Source organism: Camelus dromedarius, chromosome 16 (genome assembly GCF_036321535.1).
Source record: "Camelus dromedarius isolate mCamDro1 chromosome 16, mCamDro1.pat, whole genome shotgun sequence".
In the NCBI taxonomy this organism is placed as follows: Eukaryota; Metazoa; Chordata; class Mammalia; order Artiodactyla; family Camelidae; genus Camelus; species Camelus dromedarius.
The window spans coordinates 58,019,372-58,047,050 of record NC_087451.1 but is presented as its reverse complement, the minus strand read 5'-3'; the positions used below and the strand labels follow the sequence as shown (position 1 = coordinate 58,047,050).

At 54.1% G+C, this 27,679-nt stretch overlaps 1 pseudogene; it reads right to left on the bottom strand.

The window, feature by feature from the left end:
- Positions 1 to 794: 794 nt before the first annotated feature.
- Positions 795 to 13,698, bottom strand: LOC135323130 (rap1 GTPase-activating protein 2-like; annotated as a pseudogene).
- Positions 13,699 to 27,679: the final 13,981 nt, after the last annotated feature.

Genomic DNA, 27,679 nt, shown 5'->3' with positions numbered 1-27,679 from the left:
TCATCATTAACACATATTAATGGGTGATGTTCCTTTGGATCTTTTTTCTTCTAAATCTTACTACTGGTGTGTTTTCAGGATCCTCTTTCTGGGTCCCATTGGCTCTTTCTGTCTAGAATTCTTTCTTTCTGGGACCCTGCTTCAGTTGGGGGAAAAAAAAGCCTTGCAGTGTCTGCTCTATATTTATCCAAGCTGAACCGCTAACCTGGTGCATTAGAATATATATTACTAATGAAAAGTGTAAGCTTTATTGTCTGCTAGCGAGTACTAGGTCCTTTTCCTTTCTGCAGCACATCATTTGTACTATTATATTTTGAACTGGGGAAGGGGATGGCAGCATAGAGTGACTATTTCTACAACATTTTCTGGGGGCCTACTATGAGTAAAGCACAAAACACATTTTCTTACTTAAGGAGGTTGGAATTGTTAATCCCAGAACTCTGGCCAAATACACAGGGCAGGAGAGGCTGCCAAAACAGGGAGGCAAGAGAGCCAACTGAGTGAGGAAGTGAGGTCCTGGGCTACTGCCCTCTGCCTGCTGGAATGAGCTCCCCGGAGAAGGGAGACTGACTCGGTGAGTCTGGCCCATCCTATCAGGCACCCTTTCCCATCCGCAGCCAAGGCCATCTGCCCTCTTCCCCATCCAGACCCGCGCTCCGTCATAGAGGTTCTGGGGAAGAGGTGACTGGCCCTCCCCGAAGGTCAGGATCTCTGGCCATTCTCAGGGTATCAGGCCACCAGGTACCATGATCTTAGTGACACACCTTCCATCGTGGCCACAGCAGGACAAACGCTCAACCCACCTTGGACGGGCAAAGATTCCGTTACACATTAATGACTGTTTCATGAAAAATCCATGTGAGAGTTTTAAGTCACAAGACAACATAATCCCCACCGACTGCAGCTTCTGTATATTCAGGGCTCAACTCTCCAGAGAGCCCAGGAAGGGACATGAGGCCCCAGGAGCCAGCACTTCCCAACTCACATCTGCGTGTGTCCAAGAGTGGAGCTCTAACATACTAGCAGTGGCAAAGGTTGGCTGGTGACTGATAGCATCACCCCCAGACCTGACCACCCACACCCACGCCAGGCCTCCTCCGTGTGAGGTGTGAGGCGTCCTCTTCCTCCAACCCCAGGAAGGAAGAGGAGTTTGAAATGTGGGAGATATGACCCTTACCGCACTGGAGCTGGTATGGCTGAGCTTATCAAAGCAGAATTTCAGGTTTGACCTCGGGGAGTTTCTGCTTTTGACGTCTAGGAAAAAGAAGAATGCCCTTGAAATGAGGGTGGGGCTGCAAGGGACCCAGGGGCTGCGGAGGGGGGCCGTGGACAGGGAGGCCAGGAGAAGGCGGTCTCATCTCCACTAGGCACTCTGGCTGACCTGCCCCGATTCCTGAGAGCCAACTCTTAAATTTTTAGGAATCTCTTATACACAGTCATTTTAAAAAACAGGTAAGCTTACAATGAAATGAATTATATTCATCAAAGGTAATAAATTCTCAGAGTCATCACTTCCTAGTTATTTACTACATCTCACTATTACCTATTCTCCTAAGGTGACTTACATCCTTTATTTTATCTGACTGGTAGTTCTTCCCAACCCTACGCCACATATATGTTGTGTCTCTAGCCACCGCATTGCGAAGGGCACAAAAAACTGAGACAATCCCCTTCCAGTATTTGAAAACTATTACCTGATTCAGCAAAGAAGTTGCTCACGTCACTGACAAAATAATAACCAATCCTCATTCGTGCTGGAACTACAGGTGTTCATCATCTGGAACCTCCTGCTGCCTATAGATACAGAGGTCGGACAAATGCCAAGAAAAGCCTTTTTTGAGAACCAATGGGCTCTGTGGGATTTATAAGTAAAGAATATTAGATATTTTATCATAAGTTGTGTGCTTCAGATCCTTTACATCAGTAAATTTACAGTAAACATATACGTAGGTACGTGTGTGTTTGTGTGTGTTTGTGTGTGTGTGGTGAGAGCTAAATGTTAAATATTTACTAGCTCTCCACTGGCAGGGGGGCCACTTAGCTTTCTGGCCCAGGGGTCTACAGCTCAGTATACTCCACCTGGAGGCTGCTGACTTACTCTTGGAACTTGAATCACAGGGTTCCACTCAGTGCTAATGAATACCTCTTGGTGTGACCTTACAGTCCCCCCTCAGGGCCCCAGGGAGCCCAGGTGTGAAATGACCAATGACCAGGGCACCTGAAATAATGGAAGACCAGACCCTCCAGGCCACCTCCCTCTCCTCAGCCCTGTCTCAACCCAGATGCAGCTGAACAGCCTAAAACCGAGGAGTTTCCAGATCTCCACAAGCCCACCGTGGCCCTGAGGGTGCCCAGCACAACTCCTATGGGGCTGGGGATGAGATGTGGCCCCTCAGGATTAAATACTCCATGGAGTCGGGCAAAGTGGTGGTGGTAATAAGCACCGGGCAGGAGTTACAGGCCTGTTGCATGTCCCTGTCTGCCTGGGGGACCTTCAGCAAGTCATACTCTCAACTTCCTTATTTATTTTGATATTCATTTAACACCAACCAAGGAGGACCGAGGCTTGATTACAGATTCTTTCATTCACCCCTTCAATGTTTAATTAAGCCTTGTTAAAAAAAAATAATCATCAGGGAATTTGTATTACTACCCCGCTTTACAGATGAGGAAACTGAGGCTCAGAGAGGTGTGAGCCTGCCAACCCTGCACAGGGATCAGAACCCAGCCCCACAGCTGCCCTGCCACAGGGGCTGCCCCACTAACACGGGCGTGTTTGCTTGTGAAGCGTGATCCTCCCGTACCCCCAGCATCACTGTCCTCTTTTGCCAACATTCCTTCACCACGAGAACCCCAGAGGCATTGTGGCTGAAACCACCTCGTTGGCCCACTGGCCCTTTCTTTGTTTCTGTCATCTAGACTAGAGTTCCTCAACCTCAGCCTACGGACACTTTGGGCCACATAACTCTTCATTGTGGGGGCTGCCCTGTACCCTGTGGGATGTTTAGCAGCATCCCTGACCTCGGTCCAGTAGATGCCAGCAGCACACTCGCTTCCCATGAAAATCAAAAATTCCCCAGAAGTTGCCAAATGTGCCCTAGGGAGCAGCACTGCCCCCAGTTGAGAACCACTGATTACACTATTGTTTTATTCTGTTATTTAACAAACACTTAGGTTAACAGTTCTAGGTCTCTGATAAGCTAACGCATTCACTCTTCACCAGCCAACCACATGAGGTAGAAACTATTCCCCTCCTTCCATTTGTCACTTGGGGAAACTGAGGCACAGAGAGAGACTCAGAACCTTGCCCAATGGCACATCACTAGTGAGAGGAAGATCCAGGATTTGGACCCAGACTCCAGTCTGCCCTGCACCAGGCTGCCCTCCAGGGCAGGACCAAAGCTCTGATTTCCAGGCACCCACAGCACCCCTGGTGTCTACCGCACACAACCGCTTGGATGTCCCTCGGGCTCCAACCCTTCACCCTCTCCCCAGAGCTGGCTCCTCCTTCTCTGCCCAACTGCAGGGATCACAGAACCCTGAAAAGCCCCAACTCCTTGCCTTCCCTGAGCTCCCACTACTGAGCCTGGCCCGCCCTTGAATCCATGCCTTCTCCCATTGCCCCAGACAGCCCAGATCCATGGCCCCATCACCCCTCACCACCCACCATGATCTCCCTTCCTGTGCCCACTCCCCAGCAATCCTTTTGCTCAGCCAAGCACCTGCAGCTGCCAAAACGGTCTCTCTCGTCCAGATGAGTCTTCTCTACTTAAGAACCTACAAAGACTTAAGACCCTCCAGTGGCTTCCACTGCCAGCAGGATAATACAGAATCCTCACCAGGGTCCAGTGGTGGCCCCAGCCAGTTACTCTAACCACTGTCATCCATCCCCTCCATGTACTCCAGCCTCACTGAACCATGTGCGGGTCCAGAACATGGTCTCTGGATCTTCCAGGGCTTTCCACTGCTGTTCCATCCACCCACATCACTTTCTCACCCCCTATCTCTGTATTAGGATGGTCACTGTGACCAAGGGGCCCTGGGTCGGTGATGGGGTGGGGCGAGAGGTCAGGGGAAAGAGCCTCAGTTTTTGAATCACACAATCCCAACTCCTCCAGCAAATCACTGAGCTCTCAGCCTCAGTTTCCCCATAAATAAGGAGGGAATAAGAACACAGGCCTCCGAAAGATGATGAACAGATGCGGCGGGCTGGCACAGCTGAAGGCCCAAACACTTTGGGGTTGGAATGGAAACAGGCCAGTTTAGCGTCCCTGGGACATGTGTGCCCCAAGAAGTAGTCAGGCCACTGCCCCACCCCCACTGAGTATGCCACAAACAAGATGCCACTGACCCATGGGACTCTGGCTCATGATGATGGGGGTGGCGGCTGCCCCCAGGCTAGGGCTCTCACTGCTGGGGGAAGCGCTGTAGACAAACACCTCCTGCTTGAAGGGCGAGGTTATGGATGGCTGGCTGCTCTGGGGAGAGAGGCCAGGTGAGCGAGGCCAGCCCCACCCTTGGCAGGCCTGAGACAGGTCCCCCCAGAGGCCCAGGGCAGCCACTGCCTCCCTCTCCCAACTTAGACCTGCTCTTTCCTTCTGTGGCCTCCAACCCTGGCTCCAGCCTCTCCCCCTGCCCCTGAGGAAGTGCCCTGACCCAGCCCCATAGACAGGGCTGACCGCACTCCTCTCCAGCCCAAAACCCCAGGGCAGGAACACCATTCAGTGTGGCCCCTGACCCTGCTGCTGCTCCTGTGCCACTCCCAGGGAGACCACACCCCGCCACACTGAACCACTGCTCCCAGAGGGTGGGGATGGCTGTCCAGGCCCCTGGTTTCCATGCTTCCTCTTTTACCTGCAAAGCCTGCGTGGGGCTCTACCCCCAGTAGCTATTTTAATGATGAAGCTGTGTCTGGCTGGGCCCAGGGTGCCTCTCCCTACTCCCCAGGGTTGGACAGGGCCACACCAACTCCACTGTCACACTCCTCCATGGCCTCGCCCTCCCCTCCCGTGCTGCTGAAGCTGCTGGTGCTGGAGGACAAGCGGGAGATGTTGGCTCGGCCATTCTCCTTCAATTTTATTAAGGCTCTGCAGGGAACAGGAAGACAGGCAGGCCCTGGTCACATAGAGACACACCCCGGCCCCGCCCAGGACTTCCTTGGGACTAAGGGCAAGGCAGGCCTAGCAGACATGAGCTTGCCCACCAACAGTGCCCCCAGGCCCCTGCTGGTTGGCTTCTGTGTTCCAGAGAGTTCCCAAGGCAAGAGATGCTGGCTCTCAGCTTGCCTGGAGATGAGAACACAACCCAAGGCCCCAGGCAGTGAAAGCCAGCCCCTCCCCTACCCCTACTCTCTTACTTCTCCTTGTTGGGGCAGATTTCCGGAGTGCTGGGATTGGATGAGGTGTCAGAATTTATCTCCTGAGAAGAGTGTCCGCCATCCAGGGTCTTGGGGTTGTTGGATGCACTTACTGTCACTGAGGAGAGGAGGACGAATTAAACCACAAGTGGGCTCATTGATGAAAGGATCAGAAAGACCAACCATTAGCAGGAACAGGTTAAGTATGATGCCATATGAGAGTTGCTTTAAAAAAAAAAAAAAGAAAGAAAGAAAGAAAAAAGAAAAGAATGAAAGAAAGAAACAACAGTGTAGAAGCCCAGAGGAAGGTTTGCTGAACTCCACCTGGTAGAAGTAGGGAAGGCGTCCATCAGAGCGGACACTTGAGTAAGTATTGAAAGGGAGATAAAAGAATCCAAGCAACATCTCTAGTTTGGGTCAAAATGCGACAATTTTGGGAACTCCCATGCACAGACCAGCCAGATCTGCCTGTGTGGATACAGAGCTCAGTGGGTGACAGGGACGTTCAGGTGCCTGAAGTGGGGACCAGGGTCAGAAGGAAGCCCTCCTCAAAGTCAGCATCTGGTGGGTGCAGCAGTGGGGGGAGCTGACGAACCCCACACTGGACAATTACTGTAGTGTCCGGCTGTCCCCTTGGCCTTCAGATCCCGTGTGCAGACGGGGGAAGAGCCCCTACCTCCGCTTGATGGGGCTCAGCGACTGGTTCTTCACCGTTGCCGCTGCCACTGGAGGCTGCCGATGAAACTGCCAGAATGAGTCCCGACACCCCAAAGCCAGCGCCTCTTCCCCTCACCCTCTTTTCTGGTCCACAAATAGCTCCTGCAACCCCCCAGCTGGCCTGGAGGAGATCCCAGAAGAGAGTGAGCCAGCCAGGAAGGTTGGGATCTCGTAACCGGAGCTGACAGCCTGAGACTCAAGCCACCTGCAGCCTGTTGCCTGGTGTTTTAAGCCGAACCTGGGGCCCCAGGTAATGATCTACCAAGAACCAGGATCCTTGGTGGAACACAGGGTCAGGGCCACCCTAAGGAGAGCCCCGCATACTTAGAAGGACAGGGTGACTCAGGGGTCACAGACTGAGAACCACAAAGCCAAGAGCCCTGGGAGAGACCTGGTCTGACCTCTCGCTTTACTGATGAAGAAGCTGAGTGGAGGGGCGAGATCTGGCCAAGGTCACAGAGCAAATCACCAGCAGGGGAGCCCAGGGCTCCTGACTCTCCACCCACTGCTCACAAAGAAACGGGTCCAAGCTGGTGTCACAATAATAAGAAAGACTGAGAGCAGCCCACGCAGGGGGAGCCCACCAAGAACATGGCTCTGCTTTAGTCACACACGGGGGGACCATGGAGGGGTGGGAGACTGAGGAGGGGGAGACGAGAGCCTACAGCCACTCTTTAGAGCCACCCCCGCCACTGATCTGGCCCCAACTTCTGACATTTACATGCTGGGCAGCCTTGGGCCAGTGACAAAACCCTCTGGGCCTCAGTCTCCTCATCCACAGAATGGGGATAATTGCCCTGCCCTGCTCACTTCACAGACCTTCGTTGGGGAACAAGATAATAACTATCAAAATCTTTGGTAAATTAAATGAATGATGCAAGACCATTTATAATAATAATCGTTAGTATCATGGTGAGTGTGTTCTGCTATGAAGTGGTGGGGAGGGGAGGAGAGAAAAGAGAAAAGAGAGGAAAGGAAACACTAGTCTATACAAATCCATAGTCATTTTGCTTTTTAAAGGACTAAGTCTGTGGGTCCCTCTTTGGCCAACCCCTGATGTGAGAAGCCAGACTCAAACCCACAGACCTGCCAGGCTCTTTCCCTGGAAACTGTTTACACAGTGACTAAGAGCTAAGACTTTGGATTCAAACCACAGCTCTTCCGCTTGGCTGGGGGACCTGTAGCAAGTCACTTAACCCCTCTGGGCCTCCTTTTCCTCAAATGAAACATGGAGAACAAACCCATGAGTACCTACCTCGACAGCTGTCATGGGATCGGATGAGATAATGTGCACAAACTCCCTAGCTCGGTGCCCGGTGTGCAGCAAGGGGAGGGGGGCGGGGAGCTACTGCTATCATTAATAATAACAAAGCGAGGACTCTCACAGTCACGGGTCCTAAGCCCCTGGGGCAGAGAAACTCATCCCAGGACTATTTTGCAGGATTGGCCCTGAGAAGGAGGCCCAATTGTTGAGCAAACTCAGAGAACAGGATGACAGGAGAGCATCTAGTCTGGGCCAACCCCAGGTGCTGCCTGGGAGGGAGGCACCATTTCAGAGGGCCGGGCCTGGGCTCACCCCTCGAACAGCCTCAGTTTCCCTCTGTCATCCCTGCTCTAGTCACCTGGCCCCAGCCTCCCCCACTGAAGCCTGAGGGACCCTCCCGGGACCCACATGCTGCCCCCAGGCCTGTGGCACTCACCGAGAAGGCGGTCTAGGTGACCCCCACGCTGTTATGGGACGTGCCCCCACTGTGCTGAGTTTTCTGGCTGCTCACCATGGTCTCCTCGAGTGGCTGTGCAAGCGGATGGCCCTCTGCAGGGACAGCAGGGTACAGTGGCCTGAGGGCTGGAGTCTGGCCCCTCCAGATGACCCCACCTGCTTGACGGGGTCTGCAGACATGGCCCTTGGCAGGTGCACACACATTCACACGTACTCCATCTCTCTCTCTTTGTCTCTCTCTCTTTCTCTCTCTCTGTGGCCCACACTATAATCACTACAATTAGCAGGGAAATTTAACATATTTTGTCTCATGCTTCTTGCGGGCAGAGTGGCTCCGTGCAGGCAGAGGTGAGGGAGGACACTGGCCAGAGGGAGTCTGAGGGGTTAGGGCCCCAGCTCCCTGCAAGGTGGACAGAGGTTGTTATCCCCGATGCCCCAGGTAAGGAAAGTGAGGCTTGGACAGCTCCCCAAACCCGGGTGACCCTGGTCTAGCTACCACCTCTCTAAGCTACAGCTTCCTCATCTGTAAAACGGGAATGATGTGTTCCATGCAGGATCACATGGGAATTAAACACAGTCATGTGCCTGACCCCAAGTGGACTCTTTTTTTGCAGGAAGCTAAGTGTGCATCTATATTTAAAGACTAGTCTCCCTTCTGCCATCATCCCAAAGTGTGCTTTGCACAACGTAGAATACGTTCGCCTCACTGAGCTGGGTAAGGAGCTCTCACTCATCCTCGCATTGAGCCTCCCTCATGCTCTCAGGGGCTTAAGACGTCAAGACAAACCCGCAGCCTGGAACAGCTGCTGGAGGGGGAGACGCCCGCTCAGGCCTGGCAGAGGTGCCGGGTCCAGGGGGCACAGAACCGCTCAGCCCACTTAGGGCCACTGAAGAGCAAAGGGCACATGGGCAAAGAGTGAAATGGTGGATGGTCAAGAGCTTGTCACAGCGCATGCGTGGATGAGAAGAACGGCTAAAATCAAGACTGCTGAGGCCTCGGCGGGGATGGACCTGGGAGGTGATGACCGCTCTGTCAGGTGGTTCTGCAGGTCCACATGGCCCTGGAACAGGACCCAGGGGCAGTGGTCCTAGCGAGGCGGCTCTCACTCGACCTAAGGGAGGACTTCCTGACAAGGGAGGTCCCAGAGGATCCCACCTACCACGAGAACGATGCTCCCTGGTTCTGGAGGCCTTCAGAGATGACCTGAGGCTCTAGGAAGGGAGGTTTCTCTCCAGTTACCGCCAAACCCTCCCATCACTTCACTTTAATCATTCATTCAGTCACTCGATAATACGGCCAGGTGACAATGCAGCTTAGCGGTCACAAGCATGGGGTGTCAGGGTCTGACTGCCAGGATTTCTATCCAGGCTCTCTGTTCCACCACCCACTAGCTGGGTGCCCCTGGTAGGTCACGCAGCTTTTCTGAGACTTACTGATGAAATGGGATGGAGGAGATCTACACCATGGGGATGGGGTGAGCTTACATAGAAAGTTCTTAGCAGAGGACCCAGCACATGATAACCACGCGTAAATGTGGCTACTCTGATTGTTAATCATAAGCATTTACTGTGTGCAGGTACTTTGCGGGGGATTTCTGCAGCCTGGCGCCCTCTCTGGCCACCAGGGGTCAGGTCAGACCAGTGCATAACCATCACAGTCCCTCAGAGCCTGAGAAATTTACCTGACAACCCCCTGCTCACTGTGGTCCTAGTTCCAACGACACTGGCCTCATCCTCCCTGGTCCTCCATCACCCCTTCTGCATGATGAGGTCAGAGGGCAGGGCTCGTTCAGTGCTTCCTAGACCTCGGCTCACACGTGTTTTAGGTACATAGCATGTGGATACATCAGGTAACATCACTCTTTTTCACTTCATTATGGACCAACTCAAACTTCCTCAAGAGCTGGCAGTGGCTGAGAATGGCATTTGAGAACAACAGTCTAGAAATGGGTATTTTTCAAAGGTGGGTAATGTATACACTCCTTTATAAAGGAAACTCTCCTTGCAAGACTCCAAGAGTATGTCCACAGACTCCCAACCACCAGTGGTCCCCATGGACAGCACCTGCAATATACCTACTTATTCCATAGAAATGTCTTTTAATTGTAAGTTTAGTCTGTATAATTTTATATATATATATATATATATATATATATATATATATATATTTAGATTATATCTGCAAGCGCCTCTGTTTGAGAAGTGGGTCTAGATGTCCATTAAGCACCTGTTCTGTTTCTCATGGGAGAAAAGCTTAAATGAAAGCCAGTGGGATTGAAGCAAGTTGTGAAGGAGAGCTAGTCTCAGTGGTGTGAGATGCCAGGCAGCACAGCCCAGGGCAGTGACGGGTCTGCTCCTTAGGAGAAGGACAAGGGTTCACCGCTGTGTAGGAAGAACAGTCTCAGGGGCAAGGGGACAGATGGCAGAGATGGCTTTAAGCTCTAGGAATTCTCAACTCTGTTTCCCTGTGTCTGTGAGATGAGAACTTTGACAATGAGATGAAACATGCAATTTTTCTTCTGGAGTCATTTCACACACCCCTACTTTCAAAAGAAATTCCTTGGAGGTCTGGGGAGGAACTCCAAGGGAATGCCAATAATTGTGACACCACAGCACTGCCCTAGTGACCTGTGAAGAAATATCAAAGCTAGAGATGGTTTCCTGAGCTGGATCAGACCACCGGCCTGGCTACAGGCACGGCCCACACATCAGAGTCCCCTAGGCCGCTGGGCTCCATGCTGCTGCACCCAGCCTCCTCAGCTTGGGAGACAAGGGGGAATGACAGGGCCAGAGAGCTTGTGTGCCCAGCGGGGCATTGCAAAAAAGCTGATCACAACTGGCAGAGCTCTGAAGTCCACAGCTGCTGGGCCATTTTATCCGTTGAGCACCATGGGCATGGTTTCCACTGCCTACCAGCTTCCCCAGGTTATAAAGATATTTGAAATCCCCCCAAAATTATTAACTCCAAAATACAGAAAGAAACCTGCAAAGCTAAAAGCAACAGACACTTCATCACCTGTCTACAGAATAGAACAGGATGTTAGCTAGTCAGCTGCAGCTCAAGTCCGACACAAATTATACTGACTGCAGGATGTGGGAGGAGTCTGATGGGCTCACTACGATGTGGGGCAAAGCCTATGAATTTACCAGGTCTCACATTCACCCCTCTCTCATCTGTGCTAGCCATCCTGGCTCCCTCTTTCCTCCCTTTTCTTCTCGTCTCTTCTTGATCTCCCAATTTCTATTTCACCCTGGCTGCCACTGTCCATCAGGCCTGAAATAGAGGCCCCAGGAATCTGCCATCAGTCTAGGCAAGCAGTTCAGCTCCTACCCCCACCCCCGTGAGGCATCTCGGGAGCCGGCCCGCACTAGGGCCAGCAGAGCCCTGCCCTGCGCTGCGGTCCAGCCTGGCAGTGAGGGACGGACCCCAGGCTTGCCTGGGCCGGGCTATTGTGGGTGGAATCTTAGTTGAGTCAGGAACCAGGAGGCGGTGTCACATGGCTGTTAAGAACACGGGCTTTGGAATCTGGCAGACCCGAATTCAACTCCCATGTCTACTGGGTGACTCGGGACAAATTACTTTTGTCTCTTTGAGACTTAGTTTCCTCACATGTAAAATCACACCCGTCGTTATTAAAATTGGGTATGAATTATCATGTGAAAAGTATTGTGCCCATAACAACAGTCTTCCTTAGGGGCACAGAGGGCAGCTGTGAGGCTTTAGACGGGATGATACATGCTAAGCTTTCACTTTCCATGAGAACAACAATAACCACTTCTACGGAGCATTTCTGGTGTTCCAGCCACGCGCACTTTCCCCGGCTTTATTTCAGTGAGGTCTCCCATCGACTGCAGGCTGAGGTTCTGTTGATCGTCCCTGTGTTGCTGATAAGCAAACTGTAGCTCAGAAACTTCAAAGACCATGCCCAGGACCGCACAGAGCTGGGATTCTAGTACAGGCGGGTCTAACTCTAACTCTGCACACACCGCCCCCAAACAGTAGCTTTACAAATCGTTCTGCAACGGGCAATCTAGCAGAACATTGACCTAAAACCGAGAAAACCTGGCTTTGAAGCAAGGCTCTACCTCTCCTATAGGTGTTACAGTTTTAAGTAGCCTTCCAGCCTCTCTCAGCAGGTCCCCTCATGTGTGAGCGGAAATAACAAGGCCCAGGTTCTGCCGACAGGACAGGATTACAGCCAGGCTCAAATCAGATGCTGGATGCAAGTGTTGGGTGGACCAGCAATCCCTTGGCAAGCACGTCGTGATCACTCTTCTTTACCCCCTGTCAGCTAAGTGTCTGTCCAAGCTCCCCTTGAATACTTCCAGGGACAGGATGCTCACTTCTTATTCTAGTAGCTCATTCTGGTTACAAAGTTCTTCCCTTTGCAAAGTCCACAAGGACTTGCCTGTAACTCCATCCCACCAGCCCTGGCCAGGACCTCCTCTGCCCTGCCAGCTGGAAGAACCCTCGCAGTCTCCCACACTGGAGGCTGAAGACCCCCACGGCTGTGTCCTTGCTCCTGCCATCCTGCTCTGGGCTCCCCAACCACAGGAAGAGGCAGATGAAAGCAGGCATGTTCTCGGTTTGCATGGGCTCCTCTCCTGCTACTAACTCTTTCCTTGTCCCTGCTTACCAGACTCCCAGGCCAGAGACAGTACAGAGCAAAGAAGGATGTGGAAGACACCAGACGCCGATGGCTGCTCTGACCACTCACACTTCCTGACGCCCCTGCCCTCTGCAAACACCTGCAATGCCCCGGCTGGTCCTGCCACCTTGGCTGGCACTTGGACTCTGGGCTCAGGATCATGTGGACTTTGTCATGTTGGTTTCCCATGTTTGTCCCACTCTCCTTCCCCTGGCACTCCCCAGCCACCCTTGTGCTCGTACCTTGAGACTCCAGGAATCCCCCGTGGCCCCCATTCTCAAACTTGTCCTCTTCTGGGCCCAGTACCAGCATGGCTTGCGTGTGGGCATGGAGTTCACCGTGAAGGTTGTCCAGGAGGGCCCCCCTCGTCTGGTCCTGGAAAGGAGAAGGGTGGGGGTAGCTAAGCTGGCACTGAGAGCAGAGATGTGCCCTCCCCCAGGAGGCTCCAGACACCTGGCCCAAGGGCTGTGAATCTGGCCAACTGCATCCAAGCAACAGTGTGGACCTACATCCAGGCTGGGCTCCAAGCTCACAAATGCTGCAGCTAACACTACAGTTCCGTGCCCAGCCCCCTGCTCCCTTCTCTCTGTCCCTTCTCCCTGGGCCATCCTGCCCTCCCATGGCTCTGCCCTGATGACTCCCAGCCCAGATCTCTGCCCCAGGCACCACCTCCATGTACCCAACTGCTCATAGCTCCTCTCCATCCAGGTGTGCATCCAGAGCCAAGTCTACAGCCGCCAGGGGGCGCCATTCACACAGGCCAGGACCAGCCCTTTCAGCAACCCAGCCTTTGCCAGTACCTCCAAATAGCAGATCCAGACAGAATTCAACTCCAGTGGTCCCATGTCAGCAAAGAGCCCAAGCCAAAGGCCCAGGAGGCTCCCCACAATTCCACTTCTCCCCACTCTTATATACAAGAGTCCATCAAGTCTTCCTGACTCTGAGCACTTCTTGTGCCTGGTGGAAGCAGCTGTCACTGTGTCTCTTGGACTCCTGTAATAGCTTCTAGCTGGCCCCCTTCCTGCCCTCCTTCCTGCCCTCCTGCTTTCAGTCTACCCGCCGCCTCTACCACCTCCTCCTGTACTTTATTAGGGCCTTATCACCTCTAGCTCAAAGCCTGATCTGACCCAACCAGCATCTGCAGCTGGTCCTCCCACCATTCCATCCCTGCCATGAACCCTTCTCTCAAGGCCACATCCAACCCTCTGGAGCTCCCTCACGAAGTCATGCTCTGAATCTGCCCGGCCTTTGTTCATGCTGTTTCCCACGCCTGGAATAACGCTCCCCAATCTTTCCCCCTGGCAAAAGTCTCACCAGATATCCAGATTTGGCAGCTCCAAGGCTATCTCCTCCAAAAAGCCTTCCCTGAACACACCTTCCATTCCCCACAGGCAGAAGCAGACACTACCCTGAGCCACAGCCTCTACTGGCCTCCGTCATAGTCCAGGGCACTCTATCGTACCTGTCTCCACCAGCCTGTGAGCTCTGTAGGGGCAGAAACTGTGTCTCACTTTTCCCAGTATCCCAGGGAACAGAACAGAGCCCAGTACACAGCAGGTGCTCAATAAATGATCAACGAATGGTTGATTAGACCTAAAGTTTGGATGGAGTTCCCACAAGAAGAAAGAGCTCCACATCAACACAATGCTGAAGGCTTAGAGGGGCAAAGATGGTGCTTCCCACCTTAAATAGCCCCCAAGAATAGACCCTCGAGAAAGGCTGGCCCAGTGGGCAGGAGGAAGACCAGAAACCTCGTGCTCACCTCCAGCTTCAAAGCTTGTCTGACTTGCAGCAAGCGCTCTCTGCATTGGTGAGCTTGGTGAGCAGAAACTCCCTGAACTCTGGGCCCTGGAACAGACAAGATGCTCCATCCTTAGCTGCTACCACAGGGCTTTAACCACAGTAAGAGGCAGGCAGTTCAGGGGGCCTGGGGGGAGGGTCTACTTCTGACACTGCATCACTTTTAGCCCAGCCCAAGCCCACCTGCTAAGATGCCAACATGGAAACCAGCTGCCCTGGTGCTGGCAAATCCACCTTCCACACCCACCATAGCACTTCTGGGAGGGGAGGCCACTTGTGCCCAAGGCACCTGGGACTGGCGTACAGCATAAAACCCTCCTTTGAGCAGAAAGACAACCCCAGTGTCAAACACCCTGACAAGAGGCCTTGTGCTGGGCCAGGCTGGCAGTACAAGGAGAGGTGGGGACAGACACCAAGTAAAGGAGGTTCTCAAGCTCCCAGCCCAATTCGGCCCCCCTGCAACCATTGCCACTCAGGCATGGCAACCTGGAGTCTCAAACATGAGAGAGGCAGGAGAGTTTCTTAACTTCTGGAAAACAGGGGGGCTAGGCAGAGGTGGGCTGAAGACAGGTACATCTTCCCTGGCAGTGACAACGACCTGAAACACAGAGGCTCAGCATGGGCCAGCAGCGGGGAGACACAAGCTGAGGATGAGGAGCTTTCTGAGCCCTGGCCCTGGGGGAGCCCCCTCCCCATGCAGATCTACTCCCCTTCCCCCTCCTCCCCTTCTGAGAATACAAAGAAAGTGCCCCCTGGGCCAGCGCCAGTGAACCCAAGTCACTGTTCCTAGAAGTGGGGCTGGACTGCCCAGAGCCATCCACATGCCCTCCTTGACATTCCTGGAGGCCGGAAGCGAGTTTGGCAAGATGACGGGGCGGGGCTGAGGAGCAGCCTGGAACCCTAACTCTAATGCAGTACCAAGAGCCCAGGAGATGCTATCTCTTCACCTCATCTGACGGGATGCTCATCCTACAGAGAAGGCGCAGGGAGAATGGTCAGCCCTGTACTCCTGATGAGGATACAGACGCCCAGAGCCATGGAGCCCTCCCTCCAACAGCACACAGGAGATTAGCCCCGGAGATAAGCAGACGATCCAGAGCTCTCCAACCCTGCTCAGGGGTTCTCTCCCACAACACTGACTCCCACGACTGGCCATACATCAGAATCACTTCAAGTACTTAAAAATAAATACCAGTTACATGGGCTCCACCCTAAGCCTATTGAATCAGCAGCTCTGGGGTGGAGTCAGGACTCTGCAACTGTTTGAGGCTCCCGAGAGCATCTGTGTGGTCAGTAGACTGGTATTTGGGAGCCCTGGCCCCACACATTGGGTCGGTCTGGGTGAGGCTTGAACTCACTGAGCACCAGGGCCCAGGGTGGGAACTGGGAGCGGGGGGCACATGCAGGTGTTCTGCATGGGCATGCAGGTTCAGAGTGGGGTGTGCACCTCTGGCGAGTCTGGTGAGGCAGGAACTAATGGAGAGAGGGCACCAAGGTGTTCTTCGTGGGGTCTCCCAGGCTCAGAACAGGTCCCGCACCTCCATCTCCCCTCTCTGCCTGGAGATGCCCTGGTTTCACCTGTTCTCAGCCCACGAGGCTGCAGGCCTCTCTGGAGACTCTGCCCTCTCCCTTCCCAGGGAGGCTGCTGACGTAAGCCCAGCCCTGGCGCACTGCCAGCCTCCCGGGCCCAGCCCGTGAAGTAGGGCAGATGCAGAGAGTCTGCCAGAGCAGGTGAGCAGGCACCTCGGAGCCAGGCCAGGCCGAAAGGGCCCTGCCGGGATCTGGAGTGGAGAGGAGTGGGAGAGGGCTGGTCAGTACGGCTTTCTCTTCCCAAGCCCAGGGCTGTCCACACGGCCCACACTGTGGTGCCCAGAGTCGGGAAAAGGCTGATGTGATTTCTGGCTGCTTCCAGCTGCCACACTGTCCCCCTCCACCACCCACCGTGCACCCTCGGCATAAGTCAAGAGTTCCACCCACAGAGCCAAAATCAGGAGGAGGGGGTGGCCATGGAAAGGCTGTTGATGGGACGAGGCCAGAGGCCAGGTTTACCTCCCCACTCTTCCCATCCCGAAGCCCCCTTCTCAGGCTTGCACTTGAGTGTTCTGTGCTGGCTGGGTGAGTGGCTTTGATATGCTCTGAAATTGGCTTGAGTCTCCCAGCTGGACGAGCCCTCGAGCCCACCGCCCCGCAGCAGCCAGGTCAGAAAGGCCGCGGACGGGATCTTCCCTTTGCTGGCCGTTCTCTAACCCCACGTGCTCCCTCCCATCCAAATGCCCAGGCCTTTGTGGTTCCCTCCTCTTGGGAACTGTTGGGTTGCTGGGCTGAAAGCAGAAACTGCCCAAACACAAACTCCCCTTCCTACTTTCTAAACCCAGCCAGGGCCTCCCAGCCAGGGCCTCCCAGCAGGGTCTGGGAAGGAGAGAGGCAGCAGGTGACTCTGGGACAGAGGCTCTTCAAGACTGGAAAGTGGAAGGAGGCACGGGTGTGTGAGGAAGAAGGATGTTCCAGGAGCGGGGGCGCCTCCAAGGACTCCAGACTTGATAAGGTCCCCACGCCTGCCCAAGGGTGGCCTGGAAGCCCTGGAGGACCACGGGGTCAGTCAAGCAACAGATCAGCAGTGAGGGGAAGGGGACACACAGCCAGGAGATGGCCCCCTGGTCAGCTTCGTGTAAGACTCCTGACACCTTTGCAGGACTTCAGGAGTCGGGGCAGGGTGAGCTCAGACAGGGAGGGAGGGGCGTCCTGGTGAAGGCTTAGCTGGAACTTCCTTCCAGTCTGGAAGGATGTGGATGAAATGTGTGTCTGAAACATAATTTGATGTGATGTTTCATGCACACCCCAGATGATGGGTCCAAGTTTCCATCTGCTGTGACAGCATCCACTGGGGGTCTTGGAACATACCCTTGCAGATGAGGGGGAGCTACTGTAATACACAGTTTTAGGCATCCACTGGGTCTTGCAACATATCCCTGTGGATAAGGGGGAGCTACTATAATACATTTCTGTTATTTTAAGCCATCCACTTTATGGCACTTATTACAGAAGCCTGAGGAAATGGATACAAGTTATACGGGCTCTTCACCTGTTCTGAACACTAGGCCTTTATCAGATGCATGATTCACAAATAACTTTGTAATAGAGGAAAGCAGATCTGACTATGTTGGATCAGTTCCTTTAGTTTTAACCACTGTGCCCTGCTTTCTAGGCTTAGTCTTGCTGGCTCTGCACCTTTTGTGAAACTATGTTGCCTTTAGCCTGAAATATACAGGAGAGCCTATTCTCAGGATCTGACCTTTAAGGAAGTTAGCACTTCTGCACCTATGTAGAGTTGGCAAGTTGCAAAATGGAGAATAACCTTTGTTTTGTTGGAGGTTTACAGGGACACCATGGCCTGACCCACAGGAATGGCTGCAAGAACAAAGAATTCTTGCAGGAAGAAGCATGCAACAACCAACCACACCCCTCCCCCATTTTTTGTGTGTAAAAGGAGCCTGTGTTCTGACTGGGGGAGGGTGATTCTCCAAGACACTAGTCTGCCATCCTCTTGGTTGGTCTTCCTGCTTTCTGAATAAAGTCACTATTCCTTGCCCCAACACCTCATCTCCTGATTTATTGGCCTGTCGTGTGGTGAGCAGAACAAGTTTGGACTCAGTAACACCCAGACCCCTCCTGCCTGTTTCTGGGTCTCTGGACCACAGGATGATGGTGCTGCAGCTGCTGACAGCCTGCCCTCCTCCCCATGCCCCCCAACCCAGTCTCCTGAAGGAGAAGAGTCCAGCTCTTCCTAGTTGGGGTCTCAGCCTGAACTGAAGAGACAGCAGAGGGCCTACTGACATCAGAAGAGCACTGGGCTAGGAGTCCAGAGGTTCCTGGCACACTGGCAGTGGGTGCTCAATAAACATTTCTTGTTGGGAGAATCACAGCATTGGGGTCTGGTCTCCCCTGGGTGGCGTGGTGAGGGTGCAGGTCCTTCCCTCCCTCTGCACCCATCTCCTCTCATCAGTAAGTGCAGAGGTGGGCAAGGGGCCATGGTTTGGCCTCTAAACCCTGGGTGTTTGTGAACGGAGGAGCAGCAGCCCGAAATTGCAGTCTGCCGCCAGAGGGCGTGAGTCCTGGGAAGATGGTGGTTTCAGATTTCTAAGATGGGATGTCCTGTATTTTCCTAGGTCAACATCGCTTCCCACAGGGACTGGGGGAGGGGGACCAAGAACATTTACTTCCGGTTTTTACTTTACAAGCATTTACTGACCCAGGTTCCTTCCAGTCAGAGCGAGCATGTCCTGCCCTGTCCTGCCTTCTCTGCCCGTTCTCCCATTCATTCCACAGTAGGGAACTGCCTTCTCAGGACCCAGAAGGGCCCTAGGGATACGGCTTGATAACAGGAGACTTCACAGTGGCAGTGGGACTGCCAGACTGTCTTGCCCAATCTTGCACTGCTTCTAGGGGGCAGAGTCTGGAGGTGGGGTGAGGGTGATGCCAGGTGGCTACCACCCTGTCCCCAACAATGTTCCAGAGTGGGCAGATGGGGGCAAAGGAGTCTCTAGGGAGGGACCCTTGGCCAAGGCCAGCTAGGTGACAGCACTGCCCCACTGCCCACGTTTCTGGTCTCCCGGGGACAGGGTGGTAGAGGCTTCTCTTACCACGGGTGGAGCTGAAGCTGGTAAGCCCAGTTCTCACCATCCACACCCCTGCCCAGATGTGCTAGGTTACCTGGTCTGGGTCCTGCCCATCTCTGTGCCCAGGGCTCCCTGCCCCACCCCACGCGCTTCCCAGGCCTCTGGTGAAGGAAAGCCACAGTCTAAGTCTACAGCACTGGCAGGTCAAGGCTGAGGGCGTGGGTGATCTCACTCTTCCCTCCCTCCTATAGGTGGGTCTGCAGTGGTGGCATCTCCAGAGAGCTCTCAGGTGCCAGGCTGGCCCTGCCCCACCCCAGCACTCTCATGCTGCTGTGTTGTCAGCTTCCCCCAAACCCCGCCCCCTGTCTCTGGGAGGGGCTGGTCCTTCGGAGGGTGGGGAGCGGGGACGTGCTAGAGCGTGCCTGCGTGAGTAGGAGCTTTGGAATCTGGACGGCTGGGTGTGAGTCTGAAAGCGCCTGTATGCCTGAGCGAGGAGGGCTGTGGGCTTCTGTCTTGTGGCGATGTGCGGGTCTGGGTGTGGGCGTGTGCCTGTGTGCACGCATCTGAGAACGTCCGTGGCAGCGTCGTGGGCGACTGAGCATGTTTGCACACGCGTCCCGGAGGGTGCGCGCATTCGTGACTGTGATTCCAAAGGTTCTGTTCTTTCGCTCAGCACGTTTTCTATTTGAGCGCCTACCCAAGCACCCTGCCTTCCTGGAGCTTGTATTCCAGCAAGGAGACAGGCAATAAACAATGTTATGTTATCTGGCTATGATAGATAAGTGAGATGTAAAAATAGAGCAGGGTGAGAAGACCAGGAGAGCTGGTGCAGTTTAAGAAGTGTGTTGATGTGTGTGTCCAAGTGTGCATCTGAGAGTGGCATCTGAGTGTGAGGGTGTGTGTCAGAGGGTGTCCCCTAGGAGCAGGAGGCTGCCCCTCTCTAGGCATTCACGTCCATCCCGCCGGTTAGGCCAGGCCCTCCCCTTCCAGCGTCCCTTACACCCAGCTCCTCTATCCCTGGCAGCCACCAGCCCCTCCCACATCTCCCTGATGCCAGCGTCTCCCCATTGCCTGGTCAGCTCCCCCAACCGGTGAGACCGAGTTCCAGCGAGTCCCAGCGTGCGCCCTCTGGGGACCTCCAGCCCATTGTCCCAACCCCACCCAACCCAGACGCCCTTGCCTCCTCCACATCTGCCTCACTGGGCCCTCTCCTTACCCCGCCCCCAACTCCCCCACCCAGCATCTCAGCAGTCCTACATAGTCTGTAGCATAATAAGTAGATTAGGGACAGCGAAAACGGCACTGGGGATGATTTCCTAACACAGAAAGCCCAGACTCAGATGCCATAGAGGTGTCCTGGACCCAGAAAGACTGCATCCTGAGGAAAGCATCACTGCTACAATGTATTGAATGCCTACCATGTGCAGGCACTCGACAGGTTCTTTACCTCAAAACAGTCTTGCAACCTAGATAGCAATTCCCTTCTGCAACAGGTGAGGCTGATAAATGAGAAGCAACCTGTCCAAGTTTCCTCAAGGTGGTTCCCGAGCTGGGTTTGAAACTTTTCTTTCTAAATCAGTGCTGCTCAGAGAAGGGAGAGAAAGCACAGAACTCCCTGGTCTCCTCTCTCCAGTCTCTGGAGTTGGCTTTGTCCCTTTAGGATGTCAGGTGGGGCCTTGGGGGAGGAAGGTGAGGGCTAGATGTGGAGACAAAGCCCCCACATTGCAACAGCTCACCAAGGGAGGCAGAAAGTTCCAGAGGGAGAGAGGGAAGGAGGGAGGAGGAGAGAGGAAAGGAGAAAAGGAGAAAAGGGAGGAAGAGCAAGCAGTCAAGACTCACTCTCAGGTCTGATTCCACAGCCTGGTCCCACCTCCCATTGTCAGCTCCCTGGGGCTGGACCAGATATTAGAGGGCCTGGGGACAGACTTGCTGGGGTCGTTTAGACCAGCCTCTTCTTGATCCTGAGGAGTGATGGCCAAAGGGAGAGTCCTATGGGATCACCCAAAATTCCAATGGAAGAAATTCCTCCTGAGATTTGAGAAATAGTTCTTGAAGTCTCACCCTAGTGTTCCCCTTCTCTGGGAGAGTAGGGTTCCCCTGGGGACAAAGAGTAACCCCTTCCTGTGTCAGAAGGCTGTGTCCAGTTGGCACTGGGGCCAACTTCATAACCTTACTTGAGGGGGTCGTGTTCTGGCAGCTGCAGGGCCCAAGGCTCACACAGCTTCCCCACTCAGGGGCCTCCATCCAGGCCTTCTTTTCCAACTTCTCTCCAAGGACAGCTCCAGCAGATGGCCCCAATTTCATGGATGGGGAAACTGAGGCCCAGGGAGACTAGATTGGGGCCCAATGCCAGGGCTCACTCTAAACTAGGCTGGTGCAGCCCTGTCTGGCTTCTTCCCATGATCAAATTCCCAGATGACTTGGGGATCCGATGCGAGTATGCTGAGGGCACCACAGCTAGCCCCAGCCCAAATGCCAGGCCCAACCTGTGGACACATCATCCCATAATCACCACGTGCCTCTGTCCCAGCTGGTGCCGGGGTGCCTGGATAGCATCTCTTCTGACCCCCAAACAGCCTTTGGGGTGGGGGCACCTCTCACACCCATGACTCAAATGGAGAAACTGAGGTAAGAGGAGGACATGGCTGCCTGTTTACCCCCCACCCCACATATTTGATCCTCTAAATCTGCGGAGGAACTCACTCAGGTAGGTCACTTGGCAAAGAAGAGGCCAAAGAGAACTTGACATTTTCTATTTTGGGTCACCTTTTCCACCTTTCTTTTAATAAGAAGAGTGTAATGTTGTATGCCTGGAGCAGAGTAAGTGGTGGCCATTCCGGATTCCTTCCTTTTCTCTTGACCATCTGGCTAAATCCTGGTGGCCTTCTTGGAGGAGGAAGCTAGGAAGGAGCAAGGTTTAGTCAATCTAAGTTGGGAGTCTAGCCTCATTCCCAGGCCCCAGGTGGTGTGGGAAGCAGGGAGCTTTATGGAGGCTTCACAGTCATGAAGGACATCCCATTAAAATTTGTTATCTCCACGTGAGGTTATGCACACAGTTACAGAGACACCGGCACAAGGATTGAAGTCAGAAAATGCTTGTCATGTAACTTTAACCTTTAGTGCAATTATTTTGAAAACCCTTTTTTGATTTTGGTAATACCTTGGTATCCTCAAAAATGGAAATGTCCCTAGCCTTGGAACTCCTCCCCTGCCCCAACACACCCTCTGGAAGGAGCTGGCTCCTCACCCCTCATCAACAGCCAGCTCCAGGCTTCACCAGCCCCCACGCTCCCTGCCCCTCCCCCCACGACTTCCAGGTTCTCCGCTAGGGCCATAAATTATCCATGAGCTGTACGTTGGCTGCTTCTTCAGCTGGAGCCTGAAGTGCTGATGAAATATGCAGAGATCTCAACTCTCAAATTCCCTGGGGGGCGCGGGACAGGACTAGGGAATCTGGGATTAAAGTACAAGGCTGGGGGCCTCCAAAGCCTGGCCCCAGTTCCCACCGAGGTGGAGTCTGGGACAGGGAGAAAGGCCAGAGGGCGGGAGGAGGTGGGGGAAGTCTCTTTGCACAATTGATCGCTGTGGGTCTGTGTAGTGCCCTCCTGGCTTAGAGGAAGTGAGGGGAGCTTACAGATTTAGACCCCAGAGGAGGGCTGGCCAGCCCCTCCCCCAGCCCTGGCTCTCTAATCTGGAGGTTTGCCTGAAGTCACACCTCCAGCTGACTTCTCACAAAGTTGGTTCTCATCTGCCTCCCCACCCCCACTGCCAGGAGTGTGCTTGTGCGACCTTAGGGAAGTTCCTCTCCTGGCTCCAGGCTCAGTTTCCCCACATACACAAAGAAGGGGGCCCTGATTTAGAATACTCCTCCTCCTTCACAAGGGCTCTCAACAGGTGGGGTAGAAATTCCTGCCGTGCGTGCGTGCGTGTGTGTGTGTGCACGTGTGTGCACACGCGCATGCATGGGTTCACACAGGCTGGCGTACAGGCAGGGGAGGGGTGGCCTCTCCGTGAGAAGGGCGCCTGTCAGGACAGGCACCTCTCCTGGCTTGCTGAGGGAGGGAGGGGCAGGCAGGCTGGAGGGCAGCGGGGTGGGGGGGGCCCAGCTGTGTCAGCCTGTGGGTGGAGTCACCCAGGCCAGGAGCAGGAAGCGAGATGACTCAAGTGGCAGAGCCTCGCCATCCCCTCAAGCCACTCAGGGCAGGGCAGGGCAGGGGTTGCTCGGAGACCCAGCTCCAGAATACAAGAATCGTGATGCTTGGGGCCCACCCTGATGGGCTCCTGAAGCTCTGAGATGGAACCCTTGGGGGCTGGGTGCAGGTAAGGGGTGGGGTGACCCGGGAATAGACATTCTCTGGAGAGGTCCTGACCCTCCTCCCCCTCCGCCACCACGGGCCCCTGGTATCTTGCCCTGGCCCGTGCTATTTCTGGCCCATTCTATCTCTGTTTTCTTGTCTCCCTGTTTTCCCTTTGACATTCCATCCCCGCCCACATGCCTTGCAGTGAAGTGTAGCTGGAGCTGCCTCTGTAATTAAGAGCCCCCCCCCACCAGGCTGGCCGGGCACACACCCACAGGACCAGGCTGTGGGCAGCCTCTGGTGTCGAGGCTCCTCCCCTGGACAAAGGGCGGCAAAAAATGGCAAGAGCACCCCCTCCCTCACTCCAGGGCCTGCACTGTCCTGCCCTGCTCCTGCTCCCACTGATGCCAGGGCCCACTCCAGCCACAAGCATTTGGGAGGCACTTCTGCCACCAATATCCTCTCCCCAGGCCTGAAGGGGACTCCCAGAGAAAGTCCCCCCACCCAAGCACCGGGAGGGACAGCCCAAGAGCAAGAGCAGCCTAGAGTGGGTGTGGAGGGTTCAGCCTGGCTGTGCTCGGGTGCAGGCAGAGACACCTGGCTGACAGCTGGGAACCAGGCTGTGCTTGGGAATGAGATGCAGGTTGAGAGAGAGGCCCAGGTGGTGCCAGGAGCGTGGGTCTCCACGCAGGTCCTCAGGCTCCCAGGGACATCTTACAACATCCCCCCTTCCCACTGAGGACTGTTCTTGAATTGGGGCTGGGGAGGGGGAAGAAGGGGCAGGAAGCTCTGCAGTGAGCACCTGAAGAAATCAGTGAAGGCTGAGGGTAGAGGGGATAAGGCAGTGCCGGGAACCAGGGATGGCATGATCCCCTTGGTGATGGAATCCTTCCTTTAACTGTAGCAGAGGGCCTCAGAAATCATCTGAATGATCAGATCCTCACATCTTAAAGATGGGGAAGCTGAGGATCAGATGGGTAGAGTGAACTGCCTGAAAATGCCCCCTGAAGTTTCTCCCACTCTGGGTTGGGGAGGTGACTGCAGATTTACTTTTGATTTACGCACAATCTAACCATTTCCACAGAACCTGGAACCCTACACCCCCACCAGCCTGAGTGACAGAGGAGAAAGCCAGAGCCCGGGTCAAAGGGGAGGTGTTTGGGGGAGGCCTGGAGACCTCTGAGGCTCTCCCTTCCCCACCTACAGAAGTCTCCCTCTCCCTGGAGAGCACCACTCAGCAGCCCACTCTGCATGGCTGGTGCCAGGTCCCTTCAATGGAAATGAAGCATGTCCCAGAACAGCACATCCAACTGTCTTTGAGGGTCTATACCTAGCCCCCAGTCCTCTGGGCTCCAGCCCCTCCCCATCTCCTCCCTGCCCCTCTACCCCACCTCAGAGGGCCCAGTGAGTCAGAGCCCTCCTCAGGGCTTCCTCAACACTTCCCAGACCCCATGTGTGTGGGTTTTTTTTCCCACATGGTCTTTTAAAAGCTGAAGATTTTTGTGTATTCAACAATCCTGGGGTGGTGTAATTTTCATGATTTTTCCTCTCCATTTTATGTAAAGAGTTATTTGTGTGTGGTATCCAATTAGAGTGAAATATTGTCATCACTCCTGGCCGTGACTGCATTTCTGAGGGAGCAAGAAAGAGTCCTGTGTGAGGGCATCCTCCCGGGGGACGGGGATTGGGTGTGATTATGACAGCCACTCACATTTGCACAAGTCCTGAGGTGCTTTTCTGTGTGACTTTCAAACATGAGAGGTTCCCCCACATCCATTTAGCAGAGGAGGAAACTGAAGCAGATGGATTGTTCGAGGCCACAGAATTGGCAGGAGTGACAGAGCTGAGACCTTAAGCCTCCTGATTCTCAAGATCAAGGTCTTTTCCCTACAACAGAGTTGCCCCCTTTATATGATCTGTGACATGTCTGCTTATGACCTGAGGCTGGGTGACCTGGAGAGAATGGATTCACAGGACTGACTTGGACCCAAGTCCAACCCACTCTCCCCTCTTCTTCTTCCCTTTTCCTTCCTCCTTCCAACAAATTCTGCACTCTGTGCATCAGGCATTAGACTCTGAAGGTCAGATCACACGTTGTCACTTATCCTGAGCACTGGCACCGGCACGTGCTGGGCACACAGTTGTGCTGTGTTGGAGAAAGGGACACTAGGCCCTAGGCCACTGCCAGGGAGGCCTCTGTGGACTTAACATAGGCCCAGGGCCCTGGGATGCTCAGGACAGTGTGTCCCCACTCCGGGTGTGTTGGATGCTGGGTGGGGAGAGGGAAGGACAATATTGTTACCAAAGTCCCTTGAGAGCTAGGACCACAAGGAAGGGTTGGACTTAAAGAGGCTGCAGTTTTGCCACAACCAGAAACACAGCCTAAAGCAAGGGAGAAGCAAGGAAGAAATACTTCCATTTCTTTCCCACTCCATCTTCTACCAGTGCCTCTCATTGGCCTAATGTGGCTCGAAGTCGCTGGCAAGTGAGCGGGGTTGATGCGGGCCAAAGGACTGGCCTCCCCACCTACAGGGCAGGACGGAGAATGGATCTGGGGATCTGGGGTTAAACTAAGCTGGGCCAGCACGTTCATATACACTTAGTATTATTCCCGGGGTCTAACATAGCGCCTGATACCTAGCGGGCACTCGAGAAATACTTAAGTGAATACAAAGACTAGGATAGGTAATAATATCAATCCAGTGAGGTGTTAGATGTAAATAATAACCCCTAACATTTGCTGAGTGCCAATTCTCTGCTAGGGAAACCACAGACGAGATTTAAAATGATCTAGCATGTGCCTGGACACAGAGGGCGCTCATCAACCAGCCTCCCTCCCCTCTTCCCTCCTGATTGAGTTCAGTTCAATCAAGCCCGGGCCTGGGGAGCATCGCCTCAAGCCCAGCATGGTCTGGGCACAGGGGGCTCAGAGGTGAATCAGCGTGGCCTCCAGAGGTTTCAGGGCGAGGGGGCCAAACAAACCCAAACAGAAGTGATCCAGGGCTAAGGCAGCTCCGATCCGTGGGGAAGGCACGGCACTTCAGAATTTACTGCAGCAGAGAAGACAGGTGAGTGGGAGAGGAGGAGCAGGAGACAGGGTCTGGGCATCCCCATCAGTGAGATTGGAGAGCTGTTGCCGAGGAAGGCCCAGATGCCAAAAGCATCAGGACAGGAAGAGACCCGGGCCCGCCCCCTTCCCAAAGACCCCCAGACCGGTCTCCTCGTGCCTGACTGCCCACTTCACCCCCATCCCCACCAGAAGTCACCCTGTGTCACTCTGACTCTCATCCCTCTGCCCACCTCCAACCTTCCCCAAACCCCAGCCCTCTCAGCCTTTGCACAGGGTCCACTGGTGTCCCCAGCCTGTGACTGGCAGGCTCCCTCCTATCTTCCCCTCTATCGGAACACCCACCCCACCTGGCAGCCTCTCCTGAAACCTGTTCAATTGAAGGCTTTCCTTCTCTCGCACCCTGAGCACCTTGGGGCTTAGAGAAGGACTAAGAGTCTTCCTTGCTTCCCATCTCTTTTTCCGTCTTCCCTTCTTTAAAAATCTCAGGTCCTTTGAAGCTCTCGTGATCCATGTACCTTCTCCCCAGCTCGTTACACCTGTTTCTTGACCCCCCCCCACTCCCTCGACCTCATCCTCCCCGGAAACTACACCTCCTCTGAAATCTCTAACTCCAAATACCACCCCTGAGTCCCACCTCCTGTCCTTCCAACTTGCTTGCTCAGGTCCTCCTGCGGCCACACCTCTGCAAGCTCACTGAGACCTCCTTGTGGGGTACCACTTTCTCACCAGCCCTCAGCCCTTCCTGACTCTCCCCTTCTCACCTAGCCTAGATTCTAAGGTCTACCCCTTGCGATCCCTCCACCCTTCTCCTCTTTCTGTTGTCATAACCCACCTGTCAAAACCCCAACCCTGGATGCAGTCAACCATCCGCATTCTCCAAGCCTGGCCTGAGTAGCCGGCCATGGCTGGAGAGAATCCCGAGGCTGACCAGGGTCACCAGGTACTGACACTCACAGACTCCGCCCAGCAGTCCTGCTGGGTTTCTCTGGTAGTCTTGCTTCCACTCCACAAGACATCTCATGCCTCCTCCTCTGCCTTCCTCTCAACCGATGACCTTACACGTACTTAACTGAGAAACCGCCTGACGTGACTCTGCCTTTCCCACAACACCCTAACGGCCCTGCACGGCCCCATCCTTCCTTCCTTTCTCCTCTCGTGATGGTGATGCCTCCACTTACACCCAAAGCCATGTACTTGGTGCTAATTAATCCCCACACTCTCCGACAGAGATTAAAATCTCCTCTCAGTATTTTTCAAACAAAAAATTTTTTTTCTCCGCAACATTCTCCCTAGATCACTGCTCCCATCTGGTCTGGGTGCTTCCTGGGCTCCTGTCAGCTTCCTTGAACAGGATTCCAGAGATCCCTTTTGCCTCTCTTGTGGTTGGATTTCCTATTTCCTGAATTCTTAAAAAAAAAAAAAAAAAGAAGTCTCCTTTTGCTGCAGCTCATCC